The sequence below is a fragment of the Octopus sinensis genome, linkage group LG22, assembly GCF_006345805.1.
Source record: "Octopus sinensis linkage group LG22, ASM634580v1, whole genome shotgun sequence".
Taxonomy (NCBI): Eukaryota; Metazoa; Mollusca; class Cephalopoda; order Octopoda; family Octopodidae; genus Octopus; species Octopus sinensis.
Window position 1 is genome coordinate 29,997,360 of NC_043018.1, and position 20,000 is coordinate 30,017,359.

Below are 20,000 nucleotides of genomic sequence, written 5' to 3' on the forward strand. Positions count from 1 at the left end.
GATAGATAGATAGATAGATAGATAGATAGATAGATAGATAGAAAAGATAGATAGATAGATAGATAGATAGATAGATAGATAGATAGATAGATAGATAGATAGATAGATAGATAGATAGATAGATAGATAGATAGATAGATAGATAGATAGATATAGATATAGATATATATTGATAAAAACGGTAAGATAACAAAAGAAAGAAAGAGACCTCAATATTATATATTATTTTACAGATATAGATATAGATATATAGATATTTTACAACCTAAAGCCAAAATTATAGACGCCACTAAAGTGACAGAGGGTACGAAGGGATCCCAGAATTGCTAGAAATAAGAGTCAAAATAAATCTATAGCCACAGATAGTACCATTTTAATGACTGGCGGGGGAGACACGCTCCCTATATATGTTATCTTGGTTATCTTTTACCGCCTTGAAAAATGTTTAGTCGAATGAATTGACCCCAATACTTTATTTTTAAGCCTGGTAATTATTCTTTCGATTTATTTTGCCAAGCAGCTAAACAACGGGCGTAAACCCTCCAACACCGGTTGTCAAGCGGTGTCGGGCGACAAAGACTAAGACCGAAATACACACACACACACACATACATATGTATATATATATATATATATATATATATATATATATATATATATATATATATATATATAATATATATATATAGTATATATATATATATATATATATATATATATATATACGGCAAGCTTCATTCATTCCGTCTACCAACTCCATTCACATGGCTTAAGTCGGCCCGAAGCTATAGTAGAGACATTTGCTCAAGATTCCACGCAGTAAAGCCAAGCCCAGTACCAGGGGAAGCAAGCTTTTTAAGGCACAGCTACTTTGCATCTATATCCCTTTATCTTTATATATACATGTGTGTTTGTGTATGTATATATATATATATAAATATGCAAATATTTATATATATATATAATAATAATAATAATAATAATAATATAATAATAATAATAGGGAGTATAACTCCAAACTTACAGGGAAAAACTTAGTTATTATATAATATTTATCATTCATTTTATACTTTTTGCAAAAAAAAAAATAAAAATTTATATATATATAAAAGAGTAAAGAGTATATATATATATATATATATATATATTATATATATATATATATATATCACGTGATCACGTGACCGACCAGACCATCAGATGTTGTTACACATCGCTGGTCACAATGCGTTCGCATTGTTTTAGCCTTCGAATGACGCCACCTCGCTGGCTAAGCGAGCAGGCCAACAGAAGAAAGAGTGGGAGAAAGAGTGGTGGAAGAGTACAGCAGGGATCACCATCCCCTGCCGGAGCTTCGTGGAGCTTTAGGTGTTTTTGCTCAATAAACACTCACAAGGCCCGGTCTGGGAATCGAAACCGCGATCCTACGACCGCGAGTCCGCTGCCATAACCACTGGGCTATTGCGCCTCCACACACACACACACACACACACACATACATATGTATATATATATATAATATATATATATAATATATATATATATATATATATATAATATATATATATATATATATATATATATATATATATATATATATATTTATTAATTATATATATTATTTGTTATTTATCTATTGGTTATTTATCTATTGGTTATTTATCTATTGGTTTATGTCCATCACTGTTTGTGTTGCATAATAGTGGATTTATCTAATTCATATTTTATATATACATATATATATATATATGTGTGTGTGTGTGTTTGTGTGTGTATGTATATGTATGTATATATAATGAAGAAAGTGGGAAAATCCTTCAAATGTGATACAAATATGCAGTTTGGCACAGCTATGATTTAAAACATGCTCTTCAAGATAGACAAGATAGCTAACGGGAAAATGTCGGCCAAAATCCAAGATGGCGTCCAACATTAAAAACTAATAATTGCTATGAACAGGAAATAGTTTTTTATGCAATATTTTACACAAACAGCTTTACATTTTCCTTTTGAAGGATATTTTCTACCTTCTTCACTCATTCAGGTTATACAGGTTTTATCATCAATCAAATGCATGGACAGGCACAAAGCGAAGCACAATGAAGAGGTGTTTTCTTTCATGTGCAACGTTCTGCACACTGTTTTGCATTGGCACTTTTTAAGTGCTTGGCGTTGTTCTACTATGGTTCTTTGTTCAATCCAGTGAACAGTGAAAGCGCCATCGTCATTATTTTTCTACCTCCAGATGATTGGTGATGGCAGTGCTGCCTTCGCCAGGAAGGCCTAGCCTCATATGTGCTCCGTCTGATATACAGCTCTCCCTGATATACATAACCTGAATTAGTGAAGAAGTTAGTAGAAAAATCCTCCAAAAGGTAAATGTAAGGCTATTTGTGTAAAATATATATTTCTTTATATATATATTTGTGTAAAATATAAATTCCTTTATATACCAGAAACGACGACCAGAAACCAACTACACTTTATTGCCCACAAGGAGCTAAACATAGAGGGTCAAACAAGGATAGACAAAGGGATTAAGTACGTAAATGGTACTTAATTTATCAACCCCGAAAGGATGAAAGGCAAAGTCGACCTCGGCGGAATTTGAACTCACAACGTAACGGCAGACGAAATACCTATTTCTTTACTACCCACAAGGGGCTAAACACAGAGGGGACAAAAAAGGACAGACAAAGGGATTAAGTCGATTACATCGACCCCAGTGCGTAAATGGTACTTAATTTATCGACCCCGAAAAGATGAAAGGCAAAGTCGACCTCGGCGGAAATTGAACTCAGAACGTAACGGCAGACGAAATACGGCTACGCATTTCGCCCGGCATGCTAACGTTTCAGCCAGCTCGCCGCCTTAATTTGTGTAAAATATAGTAAAACCTATTTCCTGTTCATCGCAATTATTAATCTTTAATGTTGGACGCCGTCTTGGATTTGGGCCGCCATTTTCGATTTTCTATAATGAAGGTAAAGTAGTAGAACGAAACATAAAGTGTAGCTGGTTTCTGGTCGTCTCAACTTCTGTTGTGCCACTGGTTTTATTGATGAATGCACAGAAATGCTGAGCAACACTTTATTCACTTAAAGGAACTTCTTGGAATCTCGGAACGTTTGCAGGAAAGTGGCTTTACTTGGTCACGAACTGACTTCCACCGCACACACACATACACACACACACACACACACACTCACACATACATACATATATATTCATATATATATGTGTATGTGTGTGTGTGTATGTATGCACATATATATGTGTACGCATATGGACATAGATATACATATAAACGTGTATACATCTATGTATATGTATATACATATATATATATGCATACATATATATATATATATATATATATATATATATAATATATATATATATATATATTATATATATACATACATACATACATACGTACATACATACATACATACATATGTATGTATGTATGTATGTATATTGTCGTGTATCTTTATGTTGTGCTTGATCAGAGGATTTATATTCGAAACATCTCAGAACACGAAGCTAATCATTCAGAAAAACTTTACATGATTTAACTTCGATTATCTGTCAAAATAATTTCAGATTCCTTAATCTGTCAATAGATTTCAGAAAGCGAAATCATCAAAAACCCATAAATTTTCCGTTCCCTAAAAAAACAAACGATGTAATATTTTTATCATCATCATCATCATCATCATCATCATTATTATTATTATCATTGTATTTGGTGTTGTTTCTTTTGTAATATGCAAAAGACAAAAAATAAAGTTTTTGATGAATCGATTAACAAGTTGATGTAAACGTTATATCGATCATTCTATCCACCCGCCCTCAACCGAAAAAAAATGATCAAACTGCATTCAAAAGACGATGATAATTAGTAATGTTTTACAATGTAGAAGAGGTATATATTGATTAATTAAATCATTTATTGATTTCTCGATTGATTTTAATTGATAAACCCACCACCCATCTCTACTGGAAGGATAAAAAGCCTGTGTTGATCTCGGTGGTATTTGAAATCAGAATGTAAAACCATCGCTAGCGAAATTAGCCAAGCATTTCGTCTGAGGTTCTGAGTTTCTGCTATGGAAACTAGCGTTTATTGATTCCTTGGATCTGGGTTCAATTTGTCACAAGATCACAGTGGAATACTTTTTTTTTCTTTCGTGTATGAGACAGTGCTGCTGAAACTGCAACCGCTGCTGCTTCAAACACGTCTAATTGGCTACGGTTATTTCGTTCAGTACGAATGGAACTGCGAGATTAGAGGAACGGTTTGAGCGCTCGCTCGATAGGACGGTGGTGCCAGGCTGCTTCTGAAGGAAAATAGTTGAATGCCTTAAAGCTGGAACCGTAAAAGTATCACAACCCTCAGGTGCATGTCTTAGTTCGGTGCATGCCGTCCGCCCGCTAAGCACTCACCGTGAGCGAGGGCAGCTAGCGGCGGCAAGCAGCGGCGGCAGAATTGTTACAGTAGGGCGTTGCTTCGTCACCGTCTTCTCCCGGTATATTAGAAGAGACCGTGAAGGAAAGGATCGCTTGCATGCAACACGACGAGCCGTTCGGAGTGACGCGCTTTGTATGGCAGCTACAAAAATACGATCTATTAAGTTTTTCCTTGTGAACAATGAACCCTAAACTGATCCCCCAAAGGATCACTTGACTAATTGCCAAGGAACTACTCAGCAACATTCCACACTCTCACCCCACCCCGCACCTGACCCGCAGATACGCTGTCTTTCCTCTCTGTCTTTTCTGCCGCCAGTTTTTGTAACATAAGCTCCTTGCAGCTGGCCAATCATTCGATGCCCTCACTTACCCCCTCTCTCCTGTTTTTCCATACTATCTTGCTCCTATCCGCTTCGCAGAGCCCCATACTAACGCCCTTTTTTTTACAGTCCTTACATTTGAGAAGTTATTGTGCTGAAATTCTTTCCCTGTTAAAATTGTATCTCTAACCCTCAACTCAGTTTTCATCGGTGCGAAGATCAGTAACACCGCGTAAGTTTTATAAATCTTGAGTTGGTCCCTCCACGACAAATTATCAAAAGGGATAACAAGATCACAGTGGAATACTATTTTTCTTTCGAGTATGAGACAGTGCTACTGAAACTGCAACAGTTGCTGCTTCAAATACGTTCTTTAAAGACAGTTCTTTAAAATTCCAATCAACAAAAACTGGATCTTAATGGCGATGTGTTGGGGAGCGAAAGACGTTGTGTAATAAGAATTTGCGTACATTTCTCTGAAATTGGGTTTCTTTGGTGAAGCTAATCCCTCTCACTGATTGAAGGAATTTAAATGAGTTTGAACTTACTACAAGACCCGTAGTTTTGGGGGAAGGGGCAAGTTGATTACATATATTTCAGAGCTTAACTGATGCTTATTTTATTGATCCGAAAGGATGGAAGGCAAAGTCTACCTCGACGGAATTTGAATTCAGAACGTAAAGAACCGGAAGAAATATTACCACATATTTTGTCCGACATGCTTGTGATTCTGTTAGCTCTAGGCTTTTAGATAAATTTAAATAATGACGTTGTAAATTATTATCTCTACACAAAGCACAAATAGTAAAGCGAAAATAGTTTATATTTTAATCGAAAAATTAATCGTTGAGGAAAAAATAATTACTGTTAATGATGTAGAAAACTCATTTTAATGAAGCTATACAATGCGGTAGTATTAATTTGAAGTTTGTCCAGGTGACAACTTTAGACCATGGCGAGCTGGCTGAAACGCTAGCACGCCGGGTGAAATGCTTAGCAGTATTTCGTCTGCCGCTACGTTCTGAGTTCAAATTCCGCCGAGGTCGACTTTGCCTTTCATCCTTTCGGGGTCGATTAAATAAGTACCAGTTACGTACTGGGGTCGATGTAATCGACTTAATCTGCTTGTCTGTCCTTTTTTGTCCTCTCTGTGTTTAGCCCCTTGTGGGTAGTAAAGAAATAGATTCTCGTCAGCCAATCATATGATTCAAAGGCTTACTAAGAACTTACTGAGATAAATAGAAGTATTTTGCATAAAGAACTGTTACTGATTATGAAAATAAAATAACGGTTTCTTAACATACGTACTAGGCTAAGAATCTTGAGAGGGGCTTAAGCGATACTATCGGCGCCACTATCTGAAGATGTTTCAAGGGCGGTTTAAACACCACAAATCGATGTGTGACTATAAGTATTGAAATTTAATTAGTTCAAATTAAGCTAATAGCAATTGCAGTTTTTCGATACATTAGTAAGTTACTAGCGGGGATTGACGCATAAATGATAGAGACTATAAGCAATGGAATAGTTCAAACGATGTTGAAAACCATGTGGGAAATAAATACAGAGTGTTTCATTACTTCTTGCAAACCAGTGAGCCATTCGATCAGGAGTTGCTATAACATTCCAATGCTTCAGTAAATACTTATTAACGTTGCAACATTTGATGAAGAACTCTGATCTGCTACTTGAAAGTAGACTTATTAAGACTGCAAAACATGAAACTCTTTTCAGTTATGCATAACCTGCAACTTTGCGTACCATTTCTATATAGCTTGTATGTCTCGGGGAACTTCCATTTAATGTTGATGGTGGTAGCTTGTTATTTCAAATTCTAGATTTAACTGGTTTCTTTCAGTTTTCCTCTATTTTATATTTCTGAGGTCGAAATTATCGCCTAAGTTTCATTGTTTAAATTTACCAGTTATCAAAGGGGCAAAGTAATTACGCGGAATATATAGATTTGGTTTGCTTCCGTTTCATCCAGTTTGGTTTTGTGGAGGTAACCCCTATCTGGTAGATAATTTCTTCAATTGTGAATAGTTAAGCGTAGTCGTACTGGGATGTCTACATGCAGAGTTTAACTACTGTTGATTCGGTTGATCTGATTGTTGATTTTCCCTTATCGATGGTACTGTTGTAAAATATCTTGTGTGTTTGCATATCTACAAACACACATGAATGTGTGTGTGTGTTCGTGTGTGTATGTGTGATAGAAAGACAGAGAGCAAGAGAGAGGGAGAAGGAAGAGAATATGAGAGAAAATAATGAGGGAGGAGAAAAGAGTTGCGGGGATAGATAGGATGACTGATAGATTTAAAATGTTAAGTTCGCGTATTCCGGAAATGGTGTTTTTATGTCCGGAACTGAAATATTTCTGTCAGATTTTAGTCTAAAGTTGTAAAATGGGATAAACATAACACTTGATAACTGGCATTAATGACAAAATTTTCTCTTTAATAACAAAATAACTTTTAATTATCTATTGCAACATTTACTTTCATTGAATAAATATTGATTATATGTGAGTGTGTGTCTGTGTGTGTGTACGCGCGTGTTTGTATGTGTGAGTGTATGTGTATGAGTATGGTTCCTTCTGTTTGTGTCTGCTGGACTTTCAGACGCTTTTGCTTCCTAATACACACACAGCTATCTGTCAATCTCTCTACCTGCCTGCCTATCCATCTATCTATCTATCTATCTATCTACTATCTATCTATCTATCTATCTATCTATCTATCTATCTATCTATGGACGTGCTGTCACTTCGGCTCCGAAGGTAATCGTTTATTTTGACTATTTATAGCCCATATTTTGTGTACATTTTTGTAAATAAGTTGTGTAAGGCACCCAACTTTCGTTTGAGTGCTTTTCCAAGGGAGGAATTCGCCCCTAGGGGCAATTTCAACCCCATTCCATTTCTGTAATTTTCTTCTCAACATTAGAAAATGTCGAGAAATTGTATTGTAGAACGCTGGTCGCGTTCCTTTATCGACCAACATTTTCCTAGTTTGGAAACGCTAGGAGAAGAAAAAAAGAACTCATGCACGCAAAGTGCAAACATGAATAACGGTCGAATGAACGCTGCAACCACGTGCGGTAACAGCCCTGTCACCACCGCCACCACCACCACTAACAACAGCAACCACGAGACTACTACTGCTACCACCACCACCTCCACCACCAACACCACCACCACCACCACCACCACCATGACCAACATAAATGATAAAAATAAAACTCACACGAAAACTATTGACAAAAACAACAACAACAACAAGAACAACAATAAAAATGAACTATCTAATAGTGAAGATGTTAATATAACAGAATTAACAAACCAACAAATTTCGCTGACACTCTGCGTCAGAAGAAACAGATTATACATTTCACGAACGAAGAACTTTTAGAAACAAGATCTCTCTTTACAACCAGAGGGCAAGATTTACTGCTACATACACCTCAACACATAAAGCAAGAAATAGAAAATAAGACAATTATTTATAAAATTATAAGAATAAACAAAAAACTAAATGAACAGATTACAAAAACGGATGTAGAAAAATGTTTAAAAAACATAATGAAAAAAAAGAATACATAAACTGGGGTCCCCAGTTTCACACAGTAGTGGTCCGCTTCCCTAACCAGGAAGATGCAAAAGCTCACTCTACTGAGTCTTTGGAAAATGATGATATCATCATGGTCCCATACTACAAAAATCAGAGAGTGAGTTGAATCACTATGTACCCCCGATATTCCTAACAAATGGATAACAGGGGCAATCTGTTATCATTTGAAAACTATCAATATTTTGGAAACCGCCGTGTACCGAAACGACAATTGGGGTGGGAAAACTATAGTGGTGACCATACAGATTGAAGGGGCCTCTATCGAGAGCCTACCGGATAAGATCCACTTGGAAAATGGGCAAAGCCTATATATTATAGCAGAAGGCAAAAACCTAGATGCTACAACTGTGGCAGCCCCGAACATTTCATTGCCAAGTGCGCTCTGGTACAGAAAAAACAAGAAAGAACAAATCAGAAAACAAATAAAAAACCCTTGTTGCCAACACCAACACCAACACACTCAATTATGGAACAATGCCAAGAAAAACAACAAACCAGCAAACAAACCCCAACAACATCACCAAGAAACGAAACAGTACCAACACAATCACCGTTGACGTCACAACCAATTCAACATGTTGAATCAACAGAAAATAGACCAACACCCACACCGAGGACGACAATTAAAAAGACAGAAAACAGTGACGAGAAGACAAATTCTACCCCTAACACCACAACAACACAAACACCGCACAAAACATCAACAATTTTTACAAGCATATATATTTATGCAAATGCTTTGCCTTTACCTTCTACTGATACGTCGGACGACGAAAGTTCGACGGAATGGCAAATAGCCACAGGGGGTAAAAGGAAAAGATCCAAAAAATCCACCAAACAAGGAAGTAAAGCAGGGAGATATCTAACTCCGGACAACATCCCCCTAGACAATCAAAAAAGCAATGAACCCGTAAAACCACACCCACAACTAACTGCAATAGACACAGACAATAAAGAATTAATGGACTACATCACATACAACACGGTCATCTGTGAAGATGACTTTAAGACAAACAATCATCCGCACACCACACCACCGAAACACATCAGAATTTTACACATAACACAAGCACAACACCACATACTGAAAACAATATTTCCGAATGCGGTAGGCGGGTTTCAACGATACCTGTCGAAAAAACTATACAAACACCTCATCAAAAACAATACAAAAGAAGAAGAAGTAAAAAATTAAACTTTTAAAATGAGTAAGTGACCTCCCCTCTTGCCTCTTGTCTCTTCTAATGTAGTGTGTAAAACACAATTTTCGTAAATGTCAAGTATGCTTAAATTAGGTTGTGTGAATGCGCGTGGCTTGGCGTCGGCTTGGAAGCAAGGTTACCTTCTAAACAACATCAAGTCACTGAACATGGATATAGTAGCTATCAGTGAAACCAGACTCAGTAAGCCGCGGGCCCTCGAGTCCATGTTTGGCAATCAATTTGACATTTATTTTTCTCCCTGTCTGCCGAACATGGGTGGTGGAGGTACCGCGGTGCTTTTTCGAAAGAGTCTAAATGTAAAAGTAAGAGCAATATTCCTAGACCCGGAGGGTAGGCTGGTTTTTTTGGACGTGGATGGCAGAAATGGGTGTGCATTCCGTCTGATGGCAGTTTATGCACCGTCCTTAACGGGTCGGGCGGATTTCTTCAGACGTCTAGAGGTTTTCCTGGGTACGTCTAGACATTTACTATTAGTAGGGGATTGGAACGCTACCTTGGACACGCATCTAGATTATGTGGGAAGGGATAGGAATAGAAGGGGATGTAAGAGCCTCAAAGACCTGCTCAGACGTTTCCATTTGTCTGACAGGTTCCGACTCGACCATCCGAACGTGCCAACGTGGACTTGGACAAACCGCGTCGGATCGTCGAGATCTTATCTAGATAGAATTCTATGCAGGACAGCGGATAGGGATAGTGTAGGATGTCCACAATTTAAAATAGTCAACTACACAGATCACAAATTTGTTACGTGTACGCTCGACTTAGATAAAACACATAGGCAGGGTCCCGGTTACTGGAAACTGAACACGTCGCTGTTAGCGCGACAGGTTTACAGGAACCGGATTAGCGAGTTAATTAAGAGGGCGCTGACGAGAGCCGTCGTTAATAACCGCTGGTGGTACGCCCTGAAAATGGCAATAAAATCGGAATCAATTAGGTTTAGCAAGGAATTAGCGATAGAACGAAATAGAGTAGAGGGAGACTTGGTTAAGAAACTAGAAGAGGCACTTACCACTGGCAGCGCAACCAACGTGCTGGCTGCGAGGATGGCCCTCGACCAACACCTCAACGCCAAGCACGAAGGTTGCGTCGTCAGAGCTAAAATGCGTGCCTTAAGGAACGAAGGGATCGAAGCCGCGCGAGAGGCCCGGGTAGCGGAGGCGCAGCGTGGCAACAGAGCCACCATTCGGTCTCTAATAGATCAACAGAGATGCAGTTTACTCGAACCCGAAAGGATGTGTGAGGCCTTTCAACAGCACTTTGCTCGATTGTTTGGTGCGAGTGGTGGGTCGGAACGCGGGATGGATTTCAGTACCTACCTGACCGACCTGCCGCGGCTCTCGGCAAAAGAAGCGGAGTGTTGTGAAAGTCCCATCACAGCCGCTGACATGTGGGATGCGATGGCGGGCTGCGCGAGGGATAAGTCGCCTGGATTGGATGGTTTACCCTACGAGCTGTATTGTCAAATGCCAGACTTGTTTGGCGACCTCTTGGCATCAGTCTACTGCAACTAGCAACAAAACGGGAGAATCCCCGGTTTCGTGAGCCGAGGTGCAGTGACGTTGCTGAAGAAAGACCCAAACAAGGGGAATTTTATAGATAATTTCAGGCCCATCACTCTGCTCAACGCAGATTTGAAAATGTTGGCCAAAGTAATAGCCGAGAGGTTGGCGCTTGTCATTGGTAAACTGGTCGACAGGGCGCAAACATGCGCCGTGCCGGGCAAAACCATACATGACAACCTCCATCTGATGCGCTACATTGTGGACAGGGTAGTTAAGGATCCTGACATGGGTGGGGCGCTGATAAATTTGGATCAGTCTAAAGCCTTCGATAGGGTCGACCATCGGTACTTGGCGGCCGTCCTCAGGGCGGCTGGCTTCGGTCCCGTCTTCCGCGGTTGGATCGCTGCCTTGTATAGCGGCATCCGATCGGTGATTCGGGTGAACGGTCACCTGTCGAAACCGTTTGACATCACGCGTTCGGTCCGTCAGGGGTGTCCCCTGTCGGCGCTTCTGTATGTATTGACTCTCGAGCCGCTACTGCGGAAGCTGGCGACACTGAGGGGCATCCCACGGGAACTGGGTTGCGGGACGAGCGTGTCGGCATATGCGGACGATGTCACCGTCATAGTGACGAGCGACAAACACATCAAGATGATAGGCGAGACACTAAGAAAATACGAAACGGTGACGGGAGCAAAGATTAACCCGGAAAAGTCAGTGGGTTTGCTACTCGGCACCTGGAGAAGCAAGCCCATGCCGTCCGACTGCGGCTCAGTAGTGGGACGCTGGACGGACGGACCGGTTAAATTGCTCGGGGTCTGGTTCAGTCCGGACCTCCAAATGGATAAGTACTGGGACGAGATCACGAGTAGAGTGGTCGCTCTCAGCCAAACATGGGCCGAGAGAAAGCTGTCTCTAAAATGCCGGGCGGAGGTGGCGAACGCGTACATGGCATCCGTCATCGATTACCGCCTGACCGTCGTACCTTGTCCCGACGCCACCATCACCAAACTGGAACGCATACTCTTCCGCTTCCTGTGGAAGGGTGGCGTTCCGATGGTGAGGAAGTCCATTTGCTGTCAACATCCGTTGTATGGAGGACTGGGCATGCGGTGGTTGATGATGCGCAGGCATGCGCTGAGACTGCGACATCTCTGGAACTTCATCGACGACGGTGAACAGGTGTGGGCGCCGTTTGTGAGGCGCGACTTCCCGCAGCTCGTCTCACTGACCGAACTGCAAACGTGGATCAAAAAGAGACCGAAACTGGGCGATTGGCACCGAGAGTGTCGCCAAGCTCTACAGCAGCTCTGCCGACCGGGGTCAAACTTGTGCAACTTACAAACGACTAAAGCGTTCTATAGAGGACTAGTGGAGGGGAGGTCCGACGACACACTCGGGGCAAACCTGGGCGTCGACGAGGAATTCCTAACCCGCCTGTTCAGGACGACGTTCGGGCCGGGGCCTATGGATAACTTCCAGAAATCCCTGGCTTGGCAGTGCTATCGAGACGCACTACATGTTCGAGAGAAGAGCTACAGACACGGTTCGAAAACCATCACCGGACCGACCTGCCCGAGATGCGGTCAGAGCGACGAAACCGTTCTGCACGCACTCGTGCAGTGTCCAGATATTTCAGAGCTGTGGTCCTTCGTCGAACAGCTGTTGTCACGTGTAGGTCTGGCTCGCCTATCGGCCGAGTCTATCGTGAATATTGTTCCACCACCTTCCTTTAAACAGGAAGGGAAAACGGTTTTCGTTGCGCTGATTGCTATAGCGAAAGAATGTGTGTGGTGGACGCGTTTGAAAGGACTGCAAACAAACACCTTCCTCTCTGGTCAGTCTCTCGTCAACTTTTTCAAGTACCACTTGAAAAGGAGGATGATAATTGAGAGGAAGGCTTTGTCGAACGAATGTTTTAATAAAAAGTGGGTAAAAGTGGCAAAAATGGTCAGTATGAAAGACGACACTATTTTAAGCATAAATCTGTAACCAAAAGAGACAACGAGAAGTAAGGCGACTTATTCATGAGTTCTTTTTCAAATTGTCTGAGGTGACCTTGGTCTTTTTTGTAGGTTTTTCTTCCCAAGGCTACACCTAAACTGTGAACCTTATATATATATATATATATATATATTATATATATATATATTGCTTTTTTATACACCACACAACCCACAGATCCCTATTGATCAAACGTGTTTTTTTTTGTTTTTTTTTTGTGCCCCACCCATTCCACCTAGAAAAGAAAAAATTCTACATTGTATTTCGTCCATTTTTATTCTGTGTTTAGCCCTGTGTGGCTACAATAAAAAGTTATCTCTCTATCTATTTATCTATCTATTCGTCAATCGTTCTATCTACCTATCTATCTGTCTGTCTGTCTGTCTGTCTATCTACTTATCTATGTACATTATCCATCTATCTAACTACCAACCTATCTATCTCTCTATCTATTTATCTATCTAACTATCTAACTATCTATCTATCTTCAATCGTTCTATCTATCTATCTGTCTATCTATCATCAACATCGCTGGTGGCCTCCATATCTATGTCTAATAAACTGAAATCTTTGAGTAGACAGCTTTCTTTCCAAAGTGACCCTAGCTATCCTCATTCAGACCCTAGTTATCGTACATTCAAAATCTTGTTGGTTAAAAAGGAAAATAAACAAAAAACTTTCTATGTAAAGACTAACAATTCGTTCTTCCGGTTATCGCGGGAGTTTCCACCGATGAATTTTTGTTATCCTTTCTTCCTTTGACCCCTTGGATATATTCCATCAGGATATTTTGATTTTATCATTTATTTCTTCTTTTTTTTTAACGTGGTGTGTTGGTGTGATGAAACCGCTGTGTGTAATATACTTGCTTGCTGAAGGATATAATCTGTTGATCCTTGTTAGTTTGTATTTTTTATGGATATCTAATTTATGATGTTTATTCGCGAGCTGGGCTTTATTTTTTGCGGGTAGCATTCTTGTTGAATTTAGTGTAGTTTGTGCTGAGTTTGCTAGTAGTGCTATGATGATGATGATGGTGGTGGTGGTGGTTTAAATGGGAATCTAAGTGGTGGTGATGATGATGATGATGATGATGACGACGACGATGAGGATGATGATGACGACGACGATGAGGATGATGATGACGACGACGATGATGATGATGATGATGATGATGGTAGCCCTGAAGAGAATAACTTACCTTTGCTGTTTCTTCTTTTGTTGTTGTTGTTTTCGTAGTTGTTGCTGTTGTTGATGCTATTGATGTTGGAATGATGACGCTAATAGATGTCATTTTCAGCTGTTTTTTTATGTTGTTGTTGTTGCTGCTGCTACTGCTGCTACTGCTGCTGCCGCTGGGAACAGGTAGCCTTGAGTTGATCGGTGTTTCCACAAAAGTGGCATCTATGTTTTCAATCCCTTACTACCATCTACAGTTGCTGAGATTCAGGTAGAGCAGGGATCCTAACCAGTTCTTCAGATTTCACCCGAATCAGAATTTTCAACCCCCTTTTTCCCATACAGAATTTTTTTAGCAGCGTGCTACGTTTCCCTAACAGTATGTTTTTCTAACTCAATTTTTCTAACTCAATTCAGCTTACTTTGGGAGTATACGCTCCAAATTATACCTCTTCAACGATAGTTAGCTGCATACCACCGTTCTTCTGTCTGTTTTGCTCTGAGAGCTGTGTTGGTATCGGAAGTAAAACTTTTCAACAGAGTCTATTGATGTACTTTTTTCTGCTTTTTCCTCGTAGTGATGTCTTTTATCCGATGGGTCAAAAAGAAAGGTTTTTGTAACACCTGTAAATGAGTAAACCTTGAGTCGATTAGAAATAATTCCATGTGAATATATGGTGGTGTTGGTGGTAGGAATTAAGTACGTTTGTGGAAATAGTGTGGGAAGAGAGGGTTCGAAACCGTTGCTTTGTGTGAAATACAGTCAAAATTGCTTCTAATTTTGTTGATGTTGTTGTTGTTTCTGTTCCTGCTGCTGCCGCTGCCGCTGCTCACACTGCTTGTTATTGATGTTATTTTAATGGCCTCATTATTGCTGCTGCTCAATCTTGTCGGGTGCTAGAAATGGTAGCGGTAGAAATGAATTCCTCTCACGGACATGCTACTCTGCTTCACATATCGTTGCTTCGCCAGTTATAGTTTTTGTGGTTATTGCTACTGCCTGATGCTCCTGTTATTGTTGCTGCTGTTGTTGTTGTTGTTCTTGCAACAAGCGGGGTAAGGGTCATTAGGTGATGGTCTAGGGCTTAGAGGCTTCTAATTTTGTTGATGTTGTTGTTGTTTCTGTTCCTGCTGCTGCCGCTGCCGCTGCTCACACTGCTTGTTATTGATGTTATTTTAATGGCCTCATTATTGCTGCTGCTCAATCTTGTCGGGTGCTAGAAATGGTAGCGGTAGAAATGAATTCCTCTCACGGACATGCTACTCTGCTTCACATATCGTTGCTTCGCCAGTTATAGTTTTTGTGGTTATTGCTACTGCCTGATGCTCCTGTTATTGTTGCTGCTGTTGTTGTTGTTGTTCTTGCAACAAGCGGGGTAAGGGTCATTAGGTGATGGTCTAGGGCTTAGAGGCAGGAGACCCCAGACCTTGGAAAAAAACAAAACTTTGGTCGTCTTGTTGTAGTCGAGGGCTCTTCGTTGACGCCCGACACCGCTGGGAGGTGGCCCTCTAAGTCGCTGGAAATGGAGATCTCCAGGTCCAAGTTCTTGAACGGCTGCTGCTGCTGCTGGTGATGATGATGATGCTGATGATGATGAAGATGATGATGATGATGGTGGTGGTGGTGGTGATGAGGATGTTGATGATGATGATGATGATGATGATGATGGAGATGATGATGATGACGATGACGATGATGATGATGATGATGATGATGATGATAATGGTGGTGGTGGTGGTGGTGATGATGAGGATGATGGTGGTGGTGATTATGATGATGGTGGTGATGATGATGATGATGATGATTATGATGATGATGATGATGATGATGATGGAGATGATGATGACGATGACGATGATGATGATGATGATGATGATGATGATGATGGTGGTGGTGGTGGTGGTGGTGGTGATGAGGATGATGGTGGTGGTGGTGATGATGATGATGGTGGTGGTGATGATGATGATGATGATGATGATGATGATGATGATGGAGATGATGATGATGATGACGATGACGATGATGATGATGATGTAATTAATACTCCTGGTGTTATTGGTCATTAATACAGTTATGATAATCTCTAGTGAGAGATATTGACTGTGAACGACAGTTTCACCTTCAAAGACATCTCTTTCATTTTCTTCTCTTGCTGATCTGACAGTAAAGATGAAAGCAAGGAAAACCATTTTGAAACTTTTGTTTCGATTCGATTTCTTATTTCTTTCCTTTTATGTTTTTTCAAAGGTTGCTCTATGCAGCAAGTAACAAAAGAAGGCTTACCAGTCTCTTACACTCCAGGTTAGCCACGCTTAATAACAAGAGGAAACAAGAAGATTAACAAATAAAACCCTCTGGAAAGGAAAGCAAAACTTCTAAAGCTAAGGTTGTAAAAACCCTTCAAGAAGCGCTGAAGAAGGGACACTGATAAATCAATTAGGAATTAGTGAGTGTGCCTACCTCTATGCGCACGCGCGTGTGTGTGTATGTGTGTGAATATTATGTATATATATATATATATACCCTTTTACTCTTTTACTTGTTTCATTCATTTGACTTCAGTCGAGAAAATCGCCCCCAGTACTTATTCTTTGTAAGCCTAGTACTTGTTCTGTCAGTCTCTTTTGCCGAACCGCTAAGTTACGAAGATGTAAACACACCAGCATTGGTTGTCAAGCGATGTAGCGATGTTGAGGGGACAAACGCAGACACACAAACACACGCACACTCACACACATACACATATATATATATATATATATATATATATATATATATATATATATATATATATATACGACGGGCTTCTTTCAGTTTCCGTCTACCAAATCTACTCACAAGGCTCTGGACGGCCGAGGCTATAGTAGAAGACACTTGCCCAAGATGCCACGCAGTGGTACTGAATCCGAAACCATATGGTTCGTTAGCAAGCTACTTACCACACAGCCACTCGTATGTATGTATGTATGTATTTATATTAAGTACTGGACAGAGAAAACGAAGGCAATACGCAAGGTTCGTTTTGAAAAATGTATTAGTTCAAAATATAAAAGAGTGAAAGATGTTCTTGATATTTTGGACACCGGACCTTCGTCAAAAAAAATAAAAAGCATTACCTTTCCTATTGAGATTTCATGCAGATGTTGTCCCTAGGTAATTTCCACCTCATGTAACTTTCTACCAATGTTAAAATCAATATAACTGCTGTTGCTTCTTTTAATACATATTTCTTTACTACCCACAAGGGGCTAAACACTGAGAGGACAAACAAGGACAGACAAACGGATTAAGTCGATCATATCGACCCCAGTGCGTAACTGGTACTTATTTAATCGACACCGAAAGGATGAAAGGCAAAGTCGACCTCGGCGGAATTTGAACTCAGAACGTAGCGGCAGACGAAATGCGGCTACGCATTTCGCCCTGCGTGCTAACAATTCTACCAGCTCACCGCCTTAGCTTATTTTAATACATTTCAGTTTAGTGTCAAACTATATGATGCACTACCGTTCTTAGTACCATTTTGTTATGATCTGAGATCACATCCCGCAGGTACCTTCGACTTTTATTTCCCTACAGTCACAGCGGTGCCAATGTGTGAGAAATTATTACACATTATTGTACGAATGTCTGATCTAATTAGATTAGTTAATCATAAATGAGAATGGAAATTCGTGTTATTCACTCATATTGTCGCCGAAAACAACGATAATTATTTTTGAAAAAAAAATGCAATTATCACCTGAAAAGTTTACGTATTAATGCAAAAACGATAATATAAAAGAATATAGAAAATAGGTGTTAGAAAGTAAAGCATGAGTCGATTAGAAATAATTCCATGTGAATATATGGAGGTGTTGGTGGTAGGAATTAAGTGCGTCTGGGGAAATGGTGTGGGAAGAGTGGGTTCGAAACCCTTGCTTGGTGTGAAATACAGTCAATATTGGTAGCGTTAATTAACTGTTATGGGTGTTAATTTATTTCTATAATTATTGAGGAAATTGTTATTTTAATCCAGAAAAATATATGTGTGGGGGCCAATATTTGCATAAATAGTATGTAAATATGAGAGTTTAATACATATACGTATATATGTCTCTGTGTGTGTGTTTGTCTGTGTGTATGTGTGGGTGTGTGTGTGTTAGTGCAGGCCAGTTCGAGCGAAGCATTGTGTGATATTTCAAGTCAAAATTGTTCAAAAGCCAATACATTGTGAATTAAAATATAGAGAAAATGAAAATAGAAAAGCAGTTTACACCTTATTTTATATGTCAATATTTCGGTGTTAATAACACTTTCTCAAAGCAAAATGAAGGACGGTGCCGAGCTGGAAATGTTCCCCAGATATGTGGGTGGAGTTTGTGACCTGCACAGACTGGCTTACAATTCAATACAAGTGCATGCCTGTAACAACACCCTTTCACATATTCAAACAACAAAATAGCAGCTCAACACCATATTTATGCTGTCTTGACAAAGTGTAATTAACCCCAAAATATTGAAATATAAAGTAAAGTAAAAACTGTTGTTTCGTTTACCTTCTGTTTCATTCTTTGCATTGTGGTCCCATTTGTTCTAGATGAGGTTCTCCGTAGTCCAATAAGCAGATTGATAGAGTTTATCTATGTTTATACTCCTGTGTTCACTTTGTGAATAAAGTATATTCGAATTTTTTTCTTCTGTGGCTTTTCGAACATTTTAACAATACTCTGAGCTGTGTTCTTTATATAAAACTTGAGATATTTTATACGATTTACACTATATTTCTCCATCACGGTCTGGGTGTGTACGGTAAATAGGCGCAGATGTGGCTGCGTGGCAAAGGATCTTGCTCACCACCCATGTGGGCTTAGCTTCAGTCTCGCTGCACGGCATCTTAAGCAAGTGTCGTCTACTATAAACTACGGACCGACTAAAGTCTTGTGAATGGATATGGAAGACAGAAACTGAAAGAATCCCATTACACATATACACACACACATATATATATATATGTGTGTGTGTGTATGTATATTTACGTGTGCGTGTGTGTGAGTGTGTGTGTGTGTGTGTGTGTGTGTGTGTGGTGTGTGTGTGTGTGAGTGTGTGTTTGTGTGTGAGAGTGTGTGTGAGTGCTCACGATTGTGCCACAGTATGGTCGTAGTCTGATTGAAAGAAGTACAAGAGACAATTAAAAAATATAGATCAACAGTCCTTCCCAAGCCAAAGACTTTTAAAGCATGTTTCCCAGTCTCTCTGACGCATATTCCTTCCACTGGACCGGACCCCGGTCACTCGCAGGATTACTTTTAACAATCAAGCGGACTGGAGCAACATATGGTGAAATGCTTCGCTCAAGAATGCAACTCATCTCCTCGCCTGATAATTGAAACCACGATCTTACGATCATAACTGTAGTACTTTAACCACTAAGCCATGTGTCTCTCTCAACATATCAAGATTTTCATAAAATTACATTTATGAACTTCCAGAGCAAAACATAATTACAATATACGATGCAAATACACCAGTTTTCAATTATAACATTTGATATTTATTCAGTTTTTTTTTAAACACTTTTAATAGTTATATGTTGCTTAAATTAGATTTATAGATATTTTTTAACCAAACTTGATCTTAAAGTGTGTCTTATTTAGTTCATCTAAATACTTCGAAACAAA